The sequence below is a fragment of the Sebastes fasciatus genome, chromosome 7, assembly GCF_043250625.1.
Source record: "Sebastes fasciatus isolate fSebFas1 chromosome 7, fSebFas1.pri, whole genome shotgun sequence".
In the NCBI taxonomy this organism is placed as follows: Eukaryota; Metazoa; Chordata; class Actinopteri; order Perciformes; family Sebastidae; genus Sebastes; species Sebastes fasciatus.
Genome location: NC_133801.1, coordinates 29469595 through 29488522, shown reverse-complemented (window position 1 = coordinate 29488522; position 18928 = coordinate 29469595). Strand labels below are relative to the sequence as shown.

The 18928-nt window shown below is 39.8% G+C and overlaps 1 protein-coding gene across 5 annotated transcripts in view; it reads right to left on the bottom strand.

Moving 5' to 3' along the window:
• usp2a (ubiquitin specific peptidase 2a) overlaps window positions 1-18536 on the bottom strand; it is a 60788-nt gene extending 42252 nt beyond the window's left edge. For 2 of the 5 annotated variants that reach the window (XM_074640166.1, XM_074640169.1), the window contains exons 1-2: window positions 18285-18536; window positions 14927-15023 (exon numbers count right to left, since the gene is read on the bottom strand). The gene's annotated coding sequence lies outside the window, so the exon portion shown is untranslated. Of the gene's footprint in view, window positions 1-14926; window positions 15024-15841; window positions 15973-18284 lie in introns of those variants that run through there. The other 3 variants (XM_074640167.1, XM_074640170.1, XM_074640168.1) reach the window with 2 other exon arrangements.
• Between the last annotated feature and the right edge of the window lie 392 nt (window positions 18537-18928).

Here is an 18928-nt window from a genome sequence, read left to right as displayed (position 1 = left end):
CCACTTTTGTGGTCATCGGTGCTGTGATAGTTTGAATCACCCGTCATGCAAGCCCCAAAACATTATTTTCTTTAAGACTAGAGGTGATCAGTATGAATGAACAAATCTTTAACATTGAATCCTGAATCAGTAGCTTTTTGCATTGTAGCTCCCCTCACTGGTGAATGAGGGCGTCGGCAATCAACCATGAACTCAGCTGTGACAGACAGGACTTTACTTACGGTTACAAACATGCTAAAAAAACGCAGAATCAGCCCGGTTCACTAACTCTACTGTTGCAGATAGAATGGTTGATAAGCTATTTACCTTTTTAATGGCCTAGTTATGTACTGAACTTAACCAGTCTGAGCCAGCATCGGACCCAAATGTTGTATAACGATGATATCTTTTCAAGAGAAGAATTTGGTGTTTCAGAGCCAGTGGTGTTTTAAATCACCAGTACATGGTATCAGAAATGTTTGCTTATGTTATGTGAATATCGGGGCTGTCAAAGTAACGCAAATTAGTTTTAACGCCACTAATTTCTTGAACGCATTAACGCAATCAATCTTTCGGAGGTTGTAGTGGCTCAGTTTTAAAACTAGAGTGAAGATACTGGCACCATATCCATCGGTACCAACCATGTCACACTAGTTTGTCGCTGAGGCTAAATAACACTCCAAACGTAAGCTAAATTTTGGTGAGGAAAAACTAGCATGGCCCTTTTCAAAGGGGTCCCTTGACCTCTGACCTCAAGATATGTGAATGAAAATGGGTTCTATGGGTACCCACTAGTCTCCCCTTTACAGACTTAATGCTCATCCCATGCAGTTTGGGGCAAGTCATAGTCAAGTCAGCACTCTGACACACTGACAGCTGTTGTTGCCTGTTGGGCTGCAGTTTGCCATGTTATGATTTGAGCATATTTTTTATGCTAAATGCAGTACCTGTGAGGGTTTCTGGACAATATTTGTCATTGTTTTGTGTTGTTAATTGATTTCCAATAATATATATATATACATACATCTGCATAAAGCAGCATATTTGTCCAATCCCATGTTGATAAGAGTATTAAATACTTGACATATCTTACTTTAAGGTACATTTTGAACAGATACAAATTCTCAGATTTGTCAATTAATGTGTCAATTAATTAGCGATTAATCACACTTAACTATGGACTATTATTGGATTAATTGCAATTAAATTCTTTAATCAATTGACAACCCTATTAGTCTGGTCACACATGGGTACTATACCATGAGCCCACATCACGCAACTCTGAGGAGCATGCTATACAATCCAGAAGGGACAGATCTGTAGTGACACTAGCTAACATGCTTGCTGATACACTATTTAGGAGTGATCTAATGCTCAAGGAAGGCACAGCATCGTCTACTGACCTTTAAATCCACTCACTTGGAAAACCCGCCAGGACCCCGTTCTCCTACCGACTTCAACCCCATTCAAACATTCAGGAGATAAATATAAATGGGCGTTTCTGCAACTATTGTCACTTTTGACTTTCCTAAATAAAAAAAACCCAACCTCAATGAATTTTAACCATCAGAGTATGTAATACGTATAAACAGGTACACAAAATTACATATAGTGGTTAAGATTTTAATCTGCATGTTTATTTTTATGCTTTTCATCACTTGTTCTTACTAAATGTCCTTACTGCAATATTACAATAACTTTCATTTTATACATTTTCCTTTTTTAATTCATATAATATTTTTAAGACATTTAAAATAAATTGTCATCAAGCTTTGTGCATCATTGTAAATATTGATATACTTTTTTTTTTTGAAAATAGGAAATTTCATGATTTTCTCTACACCTGAACAATTTAGACAGTAACCATAGATGTCAGTCGTCATACACAAAAATATAAAATATGTTGTTTTTTTATGACAGATATTGCAATTCTAATGTTTTTTCCGCATGTAGGTTGCAGAAATTAATTTTTTTCTAATTTTAAAGATAAATGGCATTTAGCAAGATCTGCTACGTCAGCATTGACTCTTAGCATCTAATATACACAAATTCAACAGTGATATTAAGGTGTTTTTTTTTTGTTTTTTTTTATAAATGTAGTCCAAAATACACAATTACTAAGCTGTATGGTAAGGACAAACAATAAATACTTCAGGAGAAAAGGAAATCTTAACCTTGTTTTCCTTGATCTAGAGGGTCACCTATGTGGGCGGCCCAACCTGTCATACATGAGCTCACCTGTTAACTGTTTCCATAGAAACCAGATTTGTTTGGCTTTGAATAAAACTTTTATTATCTCATCAGATGTATGGGACACATAAATGATTTGTAAACAAAAAAATTATTTGAATGTGGTGTAAAATAATATGTATACAAAGCAATTCCATTTGACATAATGTCATATCATAATTGAATTAGCTCTTTTTACATATCTCAACATTGAGACCACAGTTGTGGGACATGAAGAAAAGTGGTGTTTGGATCCATAAAATGCTTCACACATTTTATTAAATCACAATATTTAGTAATTATTTTTTTTCATGACAAGATGGGTAATAACAATGTGTATATATTTATCAAGCATTGCACTGCAAATTTGAACGTAAATCCAAAATTTCACTGCTGGGACTTAAAAAGGCTCGTAGTTGCAGAAACGGCCAAATATGGAACAGAATCTCTCCTGACTGTTTTGACATCTCAAATTGCAAATCCCCTCTCTTGCGGATCACCGACCCAGCCCTCCTCCGTCTCTCATTAAAGTGCGTGTGTCTCCCACGGCTATAATGGGAGAGTCCAGCAGTGGGGTATTGGAGGTAAAGCCGGGCGGCGAGCACAGTGTGTTCCTGTGGCGGCCGAGGCAGAGAGAGGCTCTTGTTCACATGCACAGCAGCCAGCGACTGAATAAATAAAAGTATCTGGTGTTGCTGATCCGTGTTGAGTTCAGTGGGGGAGGCTCCTATTTCTTTAATCTGTCTCTCCTCCCTCTTCTCTCTCTCTCTCTCTCTCTTGCTGCTCCCTATCCTCTCTCGCTCTCCCTCTTCCTCCTCGGCACCCTGCCTTCTCTTCCGAGTGCACCTACTTCTTCTCCTCAGTGCAATTTCCCCTCCTTCTGGGTCTCTATGGCTTTCTCCCCTCCTCTGCATCTCTCTCTCTCTCTCTCTCTCTCTCTCTCTCTCTCTCTCTGTGACCACAGCTTTATCAATAATTCAGCATATGGATCTGGAGTAGGCAGACAGGCAGCGTGCTGGAGACAGGCCAACACACACTGCTGGCCAAAACACACAGAGCCGGGCCAGGCGGCTGTGGCCATTCCGTTGAGTACTGCTAAGCCAGCCGGGCTAACAGCACTGAGAAGCTGGCCTTGCTGTAAGTCAGCTAGCTAAAGGCAGGCTTGGTAGATGCATGAGGTTTGCTTCTAGAATTTGGCAGCAGTGGTGTTTGGAGGGTTATTTTGGTTCTGTAATGCAGATGGCAACAGTAAAACATGGACACACGGTGTCTCTGACATCATCCACAGTTTTTGGATCTTGATTTTATTCTTCATCACCGCTTTTGTCAGTTACCGGTGCCAGAAAGTTGGAACAAACAACCAAAAGTGTGATAGTTTGAGTCACCTGTCATGCAAGCCCCACTTCTCTTTAAGACTAGAGGTGATCAGTATGAATGAATAAATCTTTAACATTGAATCCTGAATCAGTAGCTTTCTGCATTGTAGCTCCCCTCACCGGTGAATGAGGGCGCCGACAATCAGCCATGAACTCAGCTGCGACAGACAGGACTTTACTTACGGGTTACAAACATACTAAAAGACCGCAGAATCAACCCGGTGCACTAACTCTACTGTTGCAGATAGAATGGTTGCTAAGCTATTAACCTTTTTTAACGGCCTAGTTTTAAAGTGAACTGAGCTGGTCTGAGCCAGCATCGGACCCAAATGTTGTATGACAATGATATATTTCAAGAGAAGAATTTGGTGTTTTAGAGCCAGTGGTGTTTTAAATCAGAAGTATCAGAAATGTTTGTTTATGTTATGTGAATATCGGTGTTTGAAGTGGAAAAAAACAAGTGCTCGTACTCCACTTATTCACATGTTGGCGTGTGTATCGTACGGTATCAGCAATATCTTGCGACTTATTCCTATTTATTCATTATTTCTTTAAGCATGTTATACTGTGTCAGTTATAATCAGCTGTGATTTTTGGATCGTTACTCGGTATCGGCCGATACCGAGTAACCCAAAGCATAGGTATCGGTATAGGGACCGAAAAAGTTGGATCGGTGCATCCTTATTCATCACTGCAAATTCCATCGACTTACAAGGCTGCAGCTGGTATAAGACCAGCACATCCTTATCATCACACTAGCTCAAACCTTCATTATGTGTCTCCTCACACTGTGTAGACACACGGATGAAAAAATGTGTGAGTGACATTACAGTGAGAATCCCGGATGATCCGTAGAACCATAAATTGTGTTTTCTGACAAAACTGTCGGTAAGACTCACTGTATAAACACGGCTCTCCACTAAAGCAATGGTTCTGAAATTAACAGTTAGACAATACCCAATCATGAACAACAAAGACAAGGTCTTATCAAATAGAGGTCTGTGGTTTTCTTGTGTTTATTTGGGGCTCTATGATATTTTGGAACTCGACAACCCTCAATGTACAACCCTGTATGTCCTTTGAACCCTTGACTGCACCATTTTGGCCTTGGTTGAACCTTACCCCATCTGCCTCATGCATGCACCTCTCTGTATTCCCACAGCTGTGTCACAGCCACAGACCCAGGGCAGCGGACTGAAACAAGCTCGGGCGAGCCTGGTGGGCGAGCTGCTAAGAGTGAAGTGCAAACAGCAAATCACACCCGTGGGAGTAACACCACCACACAACATGGACACACATGGTTGATAAGATGATGGCAAACTATGGATTTCACTTCTGAGAGGAGATGTCTCCACGGAAACAACAACACACGCACAGGCATGAGCATGCGCGCCACACACACACACACACACGCACACACATACACAAGTGCACTCTGGCTACTCTGCATTTTCAGCCTCCCCTGAGGTTGTGTTAACCAGTAGTTACCATAGCTACCGTGGCAACGAGCTGCATTTGTTTACTTGCTACCGACGCATAAAGGACTTAAAAGTAGCAGCAGGCCAATTTACACTTACTATCAGAGCTACAGAGTAGTGGCTGAACCTAATGCTCTGTATTCCTTTCCTTCCTTTATTAGAAGACCACCCAGGACAAGAAAAAAACTATAACTACAATTATAGAACAGGATTAAGATAGAATCAAATGTGAGAGGTGAGAGGAAATAATGAAGAATAGCAATTAGGGCTGTCAATTGATTAAAACATTTAATCACGATTAATCGCATGATTGCCCATAGTGAATCGCGATTAATCGCAAATTAATCACAAATTAATCACATTCATTCACATATCTTGAAATCAAAGGTCAAGGGAGCCTTTTAACAATGGCCATGCCAGTTTTTCCTCACGAGTGTTATTAAGCCTCCTTTGCGACAAGCTATTATGACATGGTTGGTACCAATGGATTCCTTAGGTTTTCATATGATGCCAGTATCTTCACTCTAGCTTTAAACCTGAGACCGCTACAACCTAAAAATCCCAAGTTGCGTTAATGCATTAAAGAAATTAGTGGCATTAAAGGGGCAGTAGGCAGTATATTTTTGGCATCATTGGGCAAAAATTCCATAATAACCTTTCAGCATATTGTAATTCAAGTGTTGTGAGAGATAACTAAATTCCTGCACCTCCTCATGGCTCCGTTTTCAGGCTTTAAAAAATCTAGCCCATGACGGAAGACTTTGGCCAATCACAGGTCATTTCAGAGAGAGAGCGTTCCTATTGGCTGTGCTACGGCTGGTGGGCGGTGCTTGGTATTCCTTCAGCAGATCTCAACAAGGCTGCCGGGTCACAAACGTTCTCATTTGGCGAGAAATAAGCATTGCAGTAACAGAATATTAATTCATATTTGATCAGTAATGCCTAGTTTGACTGTTTGGTCGGAGTTTGCGAGTGATTGACAGCTGGCTCTCATAGACGGAAGCTGTACAGCAGATGCCGTTAGGAGCACCGGAGGATACAGAGGCACATCATTTTTTTCAGATTACCTGTCTCATGCACTACTGTCAGGATATAGTGACTGTTTTATAAAAATGAAAATTTGCGTTAACGCGTTATTATTGCGTTAACTTCGGCAGCCCAAGTGAAAATACTACTACAAAAAAGCTGATTGGTCTGCCCAGCTTCTATTAAGAAAGCAGTCAACAGAAGTGACTGCATGAGCACAGTGGAAGAGAAGATTTTAGCAGCTGACTGCTGGCAATCTTTGGCAAAGAGCTTGAGAGATGGGGTTTCACTTACTGGGCAGGTTTCAGAAAACCGAGCTAAAAACTTTTTAGGAACCACGAGTGCACTACCTGGAAGTGGATTCAAGAGTAAGTTCAAGACATTCATAAAGTGTCACTCACCAGCAGTACCAAAGCTCACCTGGGTGTCACTTATGATGTCACTTACTTTTGTTTTTAAAGCTGCACTATTCATTATTTGTATTAGAAGAATGGAATAAAGGAATTTGTGTAATGTGAAAGGGGTTGCCTGTAGTGCAGCTGCCCTCAGCTCAACGAAACATTTTAGCACCTTTTAGCCCATTGTTTTGGTTTTAGAGTCTGCAACGCTCTCACAAACCTGTTGAATACTGGACTTACATTCACCAGGTGGCCAGCATGCTGCAAAAACATATGACCTTTCATTTGAGGGATCTGAAACTACAGATAAGTACTGTCAAAAAGAAGACAAATAAGTGGTTTGGAGACTTTGGTTGCGGTCGAATAGTCAAAAAAATTATGCCCCAATCTTTTCCTAACCAATTTTCCTTAATCTAGATGGAAAATGTCATGACGTCAAGGAAAGATGTGAAGGAGAATTCATAAGGACTTAGGAAAGACAACCGCAGTGCTAAGAGAATCCGACTACACTAACACTAGGCTACGGATGCTTGCTTTTTTTTTTATAAAGCTACTCTATTTATAACACATAGAAACTGATTACAGTGACAAGCTCAATGCTGTACAATTCAATTAAGGATTCCTTTCCAAAACACAATCACACCTCCTAAGAAGGATGTTTTCAATTTATCCATAGTGTACAATTAAACTGTTACGACGGATGGTGCATCGCATTAAACGTTGCTGCCACAAGGAATTGTGGGACGGTATTATCTTCTTTCCTTTGTTAAAGGATGGTTCAGTATATCCTATGCTAAAGGATTTGAGGAAGGAAGCATCGAAGCATCATTCTTTAACATTTAGAGAATTTGTCCAGCTCTGATCATGGCTGCTACTTAGAGACTTACAGGTCATTTCACTCAGTTAGGAACCTCACTCAGCAAAAAAGGGCTAATCTATGGAGGACGGAACCTGCCAAAATACAAAATAAATGAATGAATAAATAAATAAATATGTCATTAAATGTAGCAAAGATATTAAAAATAACTGTAAAATTAATTAATTGATAGAATGTGACATAAACTGATTTTTCTGTTTCAATTTGCGTCTTTATTTATTTATCTTTGTCTATATTTATTTACTCTTCTGTTTAATTTTCACTTTCAATTATTTATGTATTTATTATACATTTTTAAACTTATTTATTTTTGCATTTATTTTTTATTTGCATGGCATGTGTTGAGTGACAGCTCCCATTTGCATAATGAGGCAGAAATGCTTGAAGAAATGTAAAAAGAAATGCGTAAAGAAATGTATAAAGAAAAGAATACAGACATATACAGTATAAATTTAGGGAAATAAATAAGGAGTGAAATGCAGAGGGGAAAATTGTGCATAAATAAATGCATAAAAACATAAATAACTACATACATTTAAAGATGAATACAAAGTAAGTGCAAAATTAATAAATAAATAATAAATGCAAAAATAAATTAATACATTTTAAAATAATAAAAAATGAATACATAAATAAATAAAAGGGAAAATTATATCAGAAGAGTAAATAAATAAGGGAATTATTAAAAAGATAAATAAATGAAGAAACAAATTAAAACAGAAATAACAATTTATGTCATATTTTATCAATTAATTAATGGCTTCATGTATTTGTAATATTATTTTTGCTACATCTACTTACATATTTATTCATCAAGTCATTTATTTATTTATTTTTTATTTTGGCAGGTTCCATCATCCATCGATGTCTTCCTGTGAATATTCTAAAATGTAGAAGTCATAATATGAACCCTAAATACAACTGCATCTCAACTATCTTCAATGAAAAAACTGAAGATAAACCTGAGTGATTAATATGTAGAAAAGTATTTGTAAGAAGCCTGAATTCTTAACATATACATTTCTATGGACTTTTCAAAGAGCCACACATTCATTGCTAATTCTCTTGTTGATTCTGACTGGGTTTATTATCTCGCTGAAATGTGCTTCTGTTGAAAATCCATCATTCTAATGAGTCAGTGAGTCAGATCTCTTACAGTATATATTGTCCTCCCAGGTCTCCTCCTGGCATATTAAAGAGCAGAGCCAATCTCAAGTGCCGTAGGAGAGTGTGTGTGATGACGCACTACGCCATAGCCGCCGTGCCCCGAGGTGACATTGTGTGAATGTAACATCAGCATGGATGCTCTCTGGTGATTTGGCAGTGAGAGTATGTGCGTCTGTGTGTGTGAGTGTGTGGAGAAATGCTGTACTATAGTAAATGGCTAGCTCAATCCCGGCTGAGTCAGAACAATATAGAGATGACTGCTGTGATTCTATGTAAAAATCGAGTTCAATGCTGGGTCAGCTACACACCTATTTCCATGATGATAGAAGCGGACACGTGTAGTCAAATGAAGGTGCAACAAATAGCTTAATATTTCACTACCATGCAGCACAAACTGGCCATCATACAGTATATCTGTGGTGAGTCCATAAGGATTGTTGGTCAATACAAATGTTTAACTGATTACTTGGCTGACATTGTACAAAACATTCGGCTAGCAGCTTCTCATTCTTAGCCGTTACTGACCGTCGCTGACCTTTGATTGATGGCTTTTTGGCTTTCTCTCTAACACTTATAAATCCATAAGACATTCTATAGTTACCATTGCCACAATATAAACAAAAACAGCTGTAGCAGTATAAACAAACACTTATGTTAGTATGGAATTTCGGACAAAACCTATTATTTAGTACACTAAAACAGTATGTGAGATATTTTAGTACGTCCGAAACCTTAGTATGAAACCAATAGTACGCAAATTGCATACTATTTCCGGTGAAATATTACAGTATGCAACGCTGGACACTACGGCGGCATAAATATCCCACAATGCAATGCTGTAGTAATGACAACAGACATAACAGACGTTGACAGACAGCTCTGTAGCGTCAATAACGCTTCAATACAAGTGTAAGTATAAGATTTCACTTTGCTAGGTGTTATGTATATTTTAAATTAATTCAGACTTTGATTCTAACCGACCGTCGTTTTGGTCACATGAGGTTGGTACGGGTTACCATGGTTACACGTCTCTAACCGGCAAGGAGATTCTCAGGAAGTGACGACATAAATTACTGCTCAGTGCGTCCGAAAAGATACATACTACTGTTTATTCACACAATAGTATGTTGAACAATAGTACACCTATTGAGTATGTAGTGCATAGTATGTGATTTCGAATGAAGCAACGTAGACATAGTGTTCTCATAACGAATAATGATTGAAATCAACATGGGGGTCTCTGAGCAGTGCTGGCTTTGGCTTGGTCTTACAGGCAGCTATATATATACACTGAAATGTGAGCAGATAAGAGACTGCTGATGTCTGTGAGGGCCACACTGACGCCTCTGCCCTCCCTCTCTGCCCGTTACAACTAAGTGCCAAGCTGTTTCATATACTACTTGGCTATTCTAACAAGCCATAGTTGAACCTTCTCCAGCCTTCCCATAGCTACTGTTTAGACCGCCCTACTACACTTTAAAGCTGCGGTAGGCAGGTTGGAACAAATATGATAGAAAAATATATATATTTTTATAGAACGGTCACTATATCCTGACAGTAGTGCATGAGACAGGTAATCTGAAAAAAATCATGTGCCTCTGTTTCCTCCGGTGTCCTCCGGTGCTCCTAATGGCATCTGCAAGATTTCACAGACCGGAGGAAAACAACCAATCAGAGCCGAGCTGGAGCCTTGTCAATCACTCGTAAACTCCGATCAAATGGTCAAACTAGGCAGCGCTGATCAAATATGAATTCATATTCTGTTACTGCAATGCCTATTTCATAAAATGTTTTCAGAAACATATTTTAGTGTACTGTTTAGCTTTAAAATGAGAAAGTTTGTGGCCATGTTGAGATCAGTTGAGGCATTACCAAGCACCGCCCACCAGCCGGAGCAAACTTTCTCATTTTACAGCTGAACAGTACACTACAAGATGTTTCTGAAAACATTTTACGCGAGAAATAGACATTACAGTAACAGAATATTGATTCATATTTGATCAGCGCTGCCTAGTTCGACCGTTTGATCTGAGTTTGCGAGTGATTGACAGCTGCCTCCGTTGAATGAACAGCCAATAGGAACACTCTCTCTCTCTCTGAAATGACCTGTGATTGGCCATAGTCTCCCGTCACGGGCTAGCTTTTTTAAAGCCTGAAAACAGAGCCATGAGGAGGAGCAGAAGTCTAGTTGTCTCTCAGAACACTTGAATTACAATATGCTGAAAGGTTATTATGGAATTTTTGCCCAATGACGCCAAAAATATTCTGCCTACTGACACTTTAATTTCCCCCTCAGCCAGTGTGTGCCAGTACAGTGCTGTATATCATGCAGTATTTACAGCTAGAAAAAAGGGAAATGAGCTAGAGAAATGCACAATGAGGGCATATGAACACTTACAAGTGCCAAATAAAACCACAAAATTAAAGTGGCAATAAAAACATCTGGTTCATAAAAATTCTGTGAAAGAAGAGATTAAATATCAGTGTGTTTCCTTGTCCTAGCCCCTCCAGCAGTGCCTTCCAAAGCTCTGGGGTTCTGACTATAGCAGCTCTGTCACCTTTCATTTCCCATCCTACTTTATTAAACTCTCAAAAACAAAACACTGCATTCAAAGTTTGCAACTAAGGAGAAAAGCTTGTTGTTTTTTTGTTTCATGATCAACTGCATTTTCTGCTACAAAGAAATTCTTACCTCTCATTACAATTTTGAACTGCACAACCAAGTTTCTACAATATGAAAACCTGGAGAGAAGCAGCCAATTAGCATTTATCATTACCACCATCTGTTGGTGACTCACATGAGAGGCCATAAAAGCAGCAGTGACCTCAGAGAGGCTGCAGTGATTGATGCTCTAGCCTCTGCAGCCGACTCCCATAATTCTTTATTCATTGAGCTAATCATTTGGTCAATTAGATACCATTATTATTTGAAACACCTATCAATCTCTGCCATTCCACTGAGTGATGCCAAGAGAGGCATTAGATACTCAGAAGTGGCTAAAAGCAACTAGTGGTTAAAGCATTAGTTCACACTGGTGGTGGAACAATTGCACTTTTCAACACTTGCTTCCTGTCTATTGACAGAGCGTCAATCACCAGCAGCACTAACAGTTCACCTAGGTGTCAATGATGAAGTTACTCAAATTTGACTTGGCCTATAAAATTATACTGTTAAAGACAAGTACTAACTCCTGTAAAAATTTTAGCTATTCTGGAAAATAACACTATAAATTCCAATCTGGTTTCCACCGACAGGACTTAACAGAGACGGCCATTCTTTGTGTCACAAACGACGTTCTGACTAAGCGCACTCTGGTAAGTGCTGCGTTTGACACTGTTAAGTTTAGAAGGTGGGCTGGGATACCTTGAACAATACATTTAAATTTTATATGTCAGACCAAAATATTCCATGTCTTAATAAATGATCATGTTTTAATATGCGGTGTGTGTACCTGCTGCCCTCCTTTGGCTACAAAATGAGTTGCATTGAAATATCTTATCATTGTTTTTTTATTATCTCTCTATTATCGCAATAACTCTATGAAGCTAGAGAGACAAATCAAAACAGACTGAGACGTGTCTCAAACACTTCCCCAACTTATCTGGGATAAAACAGAAAATTATTTTTGCTGGCACAGATACTATAGCCCAACTGATACTGGATTTTTTTAGGCCGGTACTGGTATTGATATTTGGGAGTTTAAAAATATTAATATTTTTTTTAATTATTATGTAAATGTTATAGAAACAAACAATCTTGATATCGGTCCCTTAAAAATACTTTTTTTTAAGCCTTATGACCAAGATACATTAGGGGTGTAAGAAACTATTGATACACATGAGTATCGCGATATTTTGTTTTGTGATACTGTATCGTTTCTACAAAAAGCTGTCATACTTGCATGTCGCGGAGGAGGTTAAATAACGTTCCAAAGTTACGCAAAATTTTAGCGAGAAAAAACTGGCATGGCCATTTTCAAAGGGGTCCCTTGACCTCTGACCTCAAGATGTGTGAATGAAAATGTGTTCAATATGGATACTAACCACAAGTCTCGCCTTTACAGACATGCCCACGAAAAATGATGGGTTTGAATATTTCTGAATACCGGGGTCCCTAAACAGTCTTAAAATTGCTTAAATTGGGTATGACTGGGAAAGCTATGACTCTTGTGGATCCAATGAGTCCAATTGTATTCATGTGTGTAATGATGTTAGTCACCATAATAGCCATCTCACATAAGTTCTTTTTTAAGTCAGATTGTATATATGGTGTGTCTTTATACAACAACTAACTGACAGTTCGCCTTACTTACAGTATCGCAATATATCACAATATATTGAATCGTTACCCCTGTATCATGATAGGTCTTGTATCACCAGATTCTTAAATGGGACAGTGTTTCTAAATTACCTCAAACCACATTTGGCATTTCTGCACTGCAATTTGTTGTTAATTATCTGCTGACAATATACACCGATACTGATGGATCTGCAAAAAGCTATTATCAGCTGATATATCAGCCTGGCCGATTTATCAGTCCAGCTTAGTGATAATCAACTTACTGGCCAGATGCTGGATGGCCCTGCCTACCAATTTCTAATGCACAATGAAAATAAATGGATTTTTTTTTGTACTTTTACTGTAAATATGGTGCCAGAGTGCATAAAAAGCATCAAAATAGACTAATAGAGCTTATTTATAAAAAAAAACACAAAAAAACCCGAATGTCCATCAAATTAATTTGAAAGTAAAGAATTTCATAGAAAGATGAGTTATGGGCCTTTTCATGTTTATTAATTTTATCTGATAAATATTATGAATGTTTGTTTATTTATTAATTGGCCCCTGGCCCCGTCATTTTGCAAAAGTGGCTATAGTACTATGAGTGGTTACCAGATACTGTTAAGCACAGTTATACTTTGCGTCAGTGCTTGAAGGGGAAAAAAATAAGTGCCAGTATTCCCCTTATTCACATGATGGCGGGTGCATCGACCGGTATCAGCAATCTCTTGTTCCTATTTATTTATTATTTATTATACTTGGGCTGTGCATCTTCTATAGTCGGCCTATAATACTCCTATAATATTCACACTGAAACATTATAGCGTTAAGGTGGTGTATTTGTATATAGTGTTAATACCTGTGTTATTTGTAGTATCTCTCTATAATACTGTATATTATAGGATGTCTATAGCCTGGAATCAACAGCAGCCAGCCAGACTGGCAGGTATACATGCTGAGCTGAGGTGTATGTGAGCTATTCATTCAGTCAGGATGCTATTGGGTTTGGTATCAATATTACAGCAGCGTCGTTCTCAACCCCCCTCCACCGTGCCGTGCGTTGGCTCATCTAGAATCTATCCACATTTGCTTTTATATCCATATGGCTTATTAGGGGCGGCGCAAAAACGCTGGCGCTGCGATGTTATGAATCTCCATTATGAATCTCCCAGAGTACCTGATATTGAAAGAGCAGAGAAGAGTACCAGCAGCTTGTGAGAAGTTCCGGTACGCAAGAGAAAGTCACGGTACTCCTAAGAGTGAAATGTAGAAGCGTCGGTACTGTGTACAGTACTTCAAGCACTGCTTCGCCTATTGTAATGCTTTGTTCACCTGCTGCTGAAAACAACTCCAGCTGGTCCAGAACACTGCAGTGAGGCTTTTAACAAAAGCAGATGGTCAGGCACCTCTGTATTTAAAGGAAGAGTTATGTCCTCTGACCTTGAGGAGGAGCTTCAGATCATCAGAGAGGGGACCTCTGGAAAGGTCAAGGATGAAAACTACAGGGGATTGTGCTTTTGCTGTTGTTGCTCCACGGCTCTCAGAGAAGCCAAATCAGTGCACATCTTTATAAAGCTCCAAAAAAAAACATTAGTTTTCTCTGGCTTTCTCCACTATATCTCCATTAGAGATCTGAATATATTACCATCACTGCATTATATAATAGATACGTTGGATGGCAGTTTTGGTGACTAACGCAGCGGATATTTGTTGATAATGCGTTTGTGCAAACAAAACTGTTTGATAATGTTTTCAGACTGATATTGGCATCGTCAAAACCTTTTAGCAGTGTAAGCTGCAATTTCAATGCTACATTAGTGTGAAAGTCTAAATGTCTACATGGCAGTAATACGGTAAACTGAGAAGGAACCGACGTGAAGCATCACCTTTCTAGTTTAGTCATTTCGTGAGTCATTGGTAAGCTGATAAAACATAACTTATTTTTCTAACTTTTTCTGACTCTTTCATAAAGGGGCCAGTCAATTTTGCTGTGATACATCTGAATCATGCGGCCAGTGATGTAAAACTGTGGAATGCACTATGAACTACATGTACTTGAGGATATTTCACATTTCACATTGTCAACTGGGACAGCTTCTGTGTGTGTGAAGTACCTGCCGTATTTGTAGCGGTGTATGTCAGTCCCCGCAGGCTGTGATGGCTCTTGGGCAGCTCATCCTACTGTTGCTACCCCACAGTGTACACACACTCCTGCGGAAACACACAGACATGTTACATGACATACCTGTCACCACAGAGGACAGACCGCTGAACCAGAAACATTAAAAATGTTTTATCTTTTTCTGTCGACTGGGGAATTTCTTTTACAAATACATACAGCATCACTCGATCATATGCTGTCAAACACTGCTATCAAACTGTCTAATAGGACAGGAAATCCCTGCCCGAGTATAGCAAACGCTGCATGTGACAAATATCCTATTACCTATAGCGCTATAAATTGACAAAGATAGCAGAAATCGACATCTCCTTGATCTGTTTAGGGCTGTCTCTCTCAGAAAACTGTTCACGTTCAGCATGAAGTGAACGTACAGGCCACCGGTCAACACATTCTCCGGATTTCATGTCCAACCATGAAAGATTGATGATGCATCCTTCAGCTCGTATTATCAAATCCGGAGAAGTTGCTCAATTATAAAGCTCACGTATAGAGAAAGTCGATAGGTTGGCTCCATCTTGTGCGGCTTCATTATGTGGCACTTTCAGCACTTGTTTCAAAGCGCATATTTCACCATCACAACCTTATACATTTTCATTATTCAATGCAACCTTGCCACATATCAACTGGTGACATGCCCTGCCCTGAAGAGCTGTTCACAGTTCTTCAACTCGTGCTAGAAAAATCCAGAACTTTCCTAAACGTTAATCCTCGTCCTCTAATCATCGTCTCCTCGGGAAGACGTGCCCTACAGCTGAGCCCACACAGTACGCATTAAACTGTCAAGCAGGTACCTAAAAGAAGAAAAGGGAGGAAGAGTGGCAGTTAAGTTGGTTTGTAAGAGGCTCACCCTTGTTGTTCTGAGCGGCCAGGCCAATAGACAGAAAGCAATGGGGTGCTACTTGGGAGGCTGTGGCCCCAGAGTGTGAGAGGATAGTATGAGCACAGCGATCCAGAATGCCACAGATCAAGTTACAGTGCCGGTAAATATAGCAGACGCCTATGACCTCTGCAGGTCACTCAACACTCAGTGGCATTCCAATTTGCTCTTAAAGGACTAGCATTAAGGCTTTTTATAAGCCAAGCTGGGTAAGCATTGAGTCCACACCGCTGCTGCTGCTGCTTTAGCCAGCAGATTGGCTGCTTTCACAGAAATTAAACTCTGATGTGAGCTCCACTGGATCATGATTCATCCACTGCGTTCCTCCAGTAACATTGCTGCATTGCTGCTGTGTATACACCCCCAAACTGCCACACTAAGTCATTTGTTTGCTGTCAGATTTCACATAGCAACGTGCAAATTTGTCATCAATTACAACACTGATGGTTCTGACTGTATTTCAGCTTTATATGACTTTATCTTCTACAGTGTAATTTCTTCAAAATAAAAGTCTACCTCGTCTCCCTTATTCTGGCCACATGTGTATATAATGTAGTTGCAAAACAGATGTATTTACCAGTAAATTCGATTATTTTCTAGCACAGGAAAACCAGTTTGACGTATGTGTGTAAGACAATGGAAAAAAGACAGACGTAGTACTGTGGTGGACGGTCTCCGTGGAGGGGTATAGCATTACATTACATGACACTACTAGGACGAGATGGGACGACACCACAACAGAAGCCATACTCGATGCACCGCAGTGTGGCCGGTTAGTCTATGAACACACTGATTTGAGGCAATGTATTTGAAATATTCCGCATTAAAGTGTGGAGATAACGTTCTTCCACACGTGATTAGATAACCACTCAGACACACAGAGCTGGTTGCTGGGTGATGGATGCAGCGGGGCAGGTTGACAGAGTACTGATGAAGGGGGGCGGAGAGGAGGTTGTATCAGCCACAACTCACCGTCCCTCAAGTCCACTGGACTAGGAGGTAATTAAAGCGAACCACAAAGTGAACACAACGCTTATTGACTAACTAACTAGCCTGCGTGACTTATTTCGTCCGTGTAACCGCGGTGAACGTCCCGCACCGGTTAGTTAACTCGCTAACTAGCTAACTCCAGTAAACAGTAGCTCATCTGCGGTGCACTAGTGATGGGAATTCCGGCTCTTTTTAGTGAGCCAGATCATTTGGCTCAGCTCTCCAAAGAAGAGCCGGCTCTTTCGGCTCCCAAACAGCTCTTCGTTTTTACCACTTCTGCCTTTTATAATTCAGACAAATTTAGCTTTAGCTGTTTTGACCTATGATTATTATGTGTGCACATATATCACTTAAATGATTCAATATAATTATACTGTAGCCGTGCGCCTTAGGTTCGTCTAACTGATATAATATAAAAATAACAAACGACGTGGTGAATGAAAAGTGAGCAGCAACTGCCGCCAGCTTTATTTATTTCTCCTTCCACACCACAACAGACCCGTGGTGGAAGCTCCCCCAACTCGTCTTCCTGCCCTGCGGCAATAGAAAAGGACCAAACATCTTCTTCGCCAAAATACCGTTTTAACCCATGAACAAATGTAGGAGAGTCTGTTACAATACTAAACCCTATAATTTCCAGAATATCATAATTTTACATGCTGCTTAGTTTCCGACTGTCACTCATCTTGTCTGCTATTCGAGCACCGCACTCCTCTCTCTTTCTCTCCTCCTCTCCCTCCTGCTCTGTACCTGTAGACCAACAGCGCAGCGTGCACCCCCGCCACTCCCTGCTTGATGGTATGATCCTTGTCTGTCATCACCTGATTGGTCGCACGGACATCATTAACACAACATTCAGTCACAGTCAGTGCATGGAGTGCCAGTGGCGCGGAGAAGATCATCCTATCATTCTGTCTTGAATAAAAAAAAAGAAAAAGAAAAAAACGTCTCTCGGAAGGGAGCCGTCTCTCATCGTTCACTTAAAAGAGCCGGCTCTTTGAACCGGCTCGTTCGTGACCGACCCATCACTACGGTGCAGTGTGTTCACAGACCACCGCATCAACCCGGAGTGTGTGAGCGAAATGTGGGCACTGCTACACACATTTCACGGTATATAATACACCTTCAAACTGTGAACGTTTAGAGTTAGTTTAGCTGCTATTATAACCCCCAAACAGACCGTAGGGTAGTTTATATAGAAAGTAGTTAATGTACCTGTCTTAACAACTTGACATTATGCTAAAATAAAGAGCTGTTCTGCGGTCATATTTCAGTGGCTCATTGTGACTTCTATAGTGTGTGATAAGGTACGTTATATATATATATATAACATTGCCGTAGAGAGGAGTTTGACTTGCACCTCTCATCAGGGTTATTGTGGTGCTGTGAGGCAGCTAACAGCTACTGAACTGCATTCACTCACCTCCCAGTTGGAGCTCATCTCGATCCAAACAGGCAGCGAAACGCCCCCAAAAGTGTCTTTACGGCTGTTTTTGTTGCTTTTTACCGGTTGACCGAGTATGTTGGATAGAGCACTACACCGTCCTGGGCTTTAAATCAACACTACACTGGTATATGTATATATATATATATATATATATATATATATACAGCCATTATCTTCTGTCCTCTTGCAGTTGTAGAGTTTCTCAGCAACCAAGTAACGGTTATGCTCGCTTTAACGGTGACGTCAGTCCGGTTAACGGAGCTCGTTTCTGATTGGTTCATACCTCTCCGTGAGCGTCAGCAGCCCAGCTCAGCGACCCGCCTCCTTACACCGTCGCCATGGCGATGAACGTAAACATAAGATTTGCTTTCATTGAAAAAAAGGCTGCTTTTGAAGGCAATGGTGAACGACGCTCACTTCATTTCCAATAATGATTAATTTTCACCTCAGCTTTGACCCATGGGAAAGTATCGCTATTTTAGAAGTAGTATAGGGACAATATTAATACTAATGGTTGTAAGTAAGTAAATGAAAATAAATAGTTAATACGGTTAAAGTAGTTCTAATAATAATACTTAGGGTGAATTAACCTAATGTGGAACATTATTTGCATTTAAGAC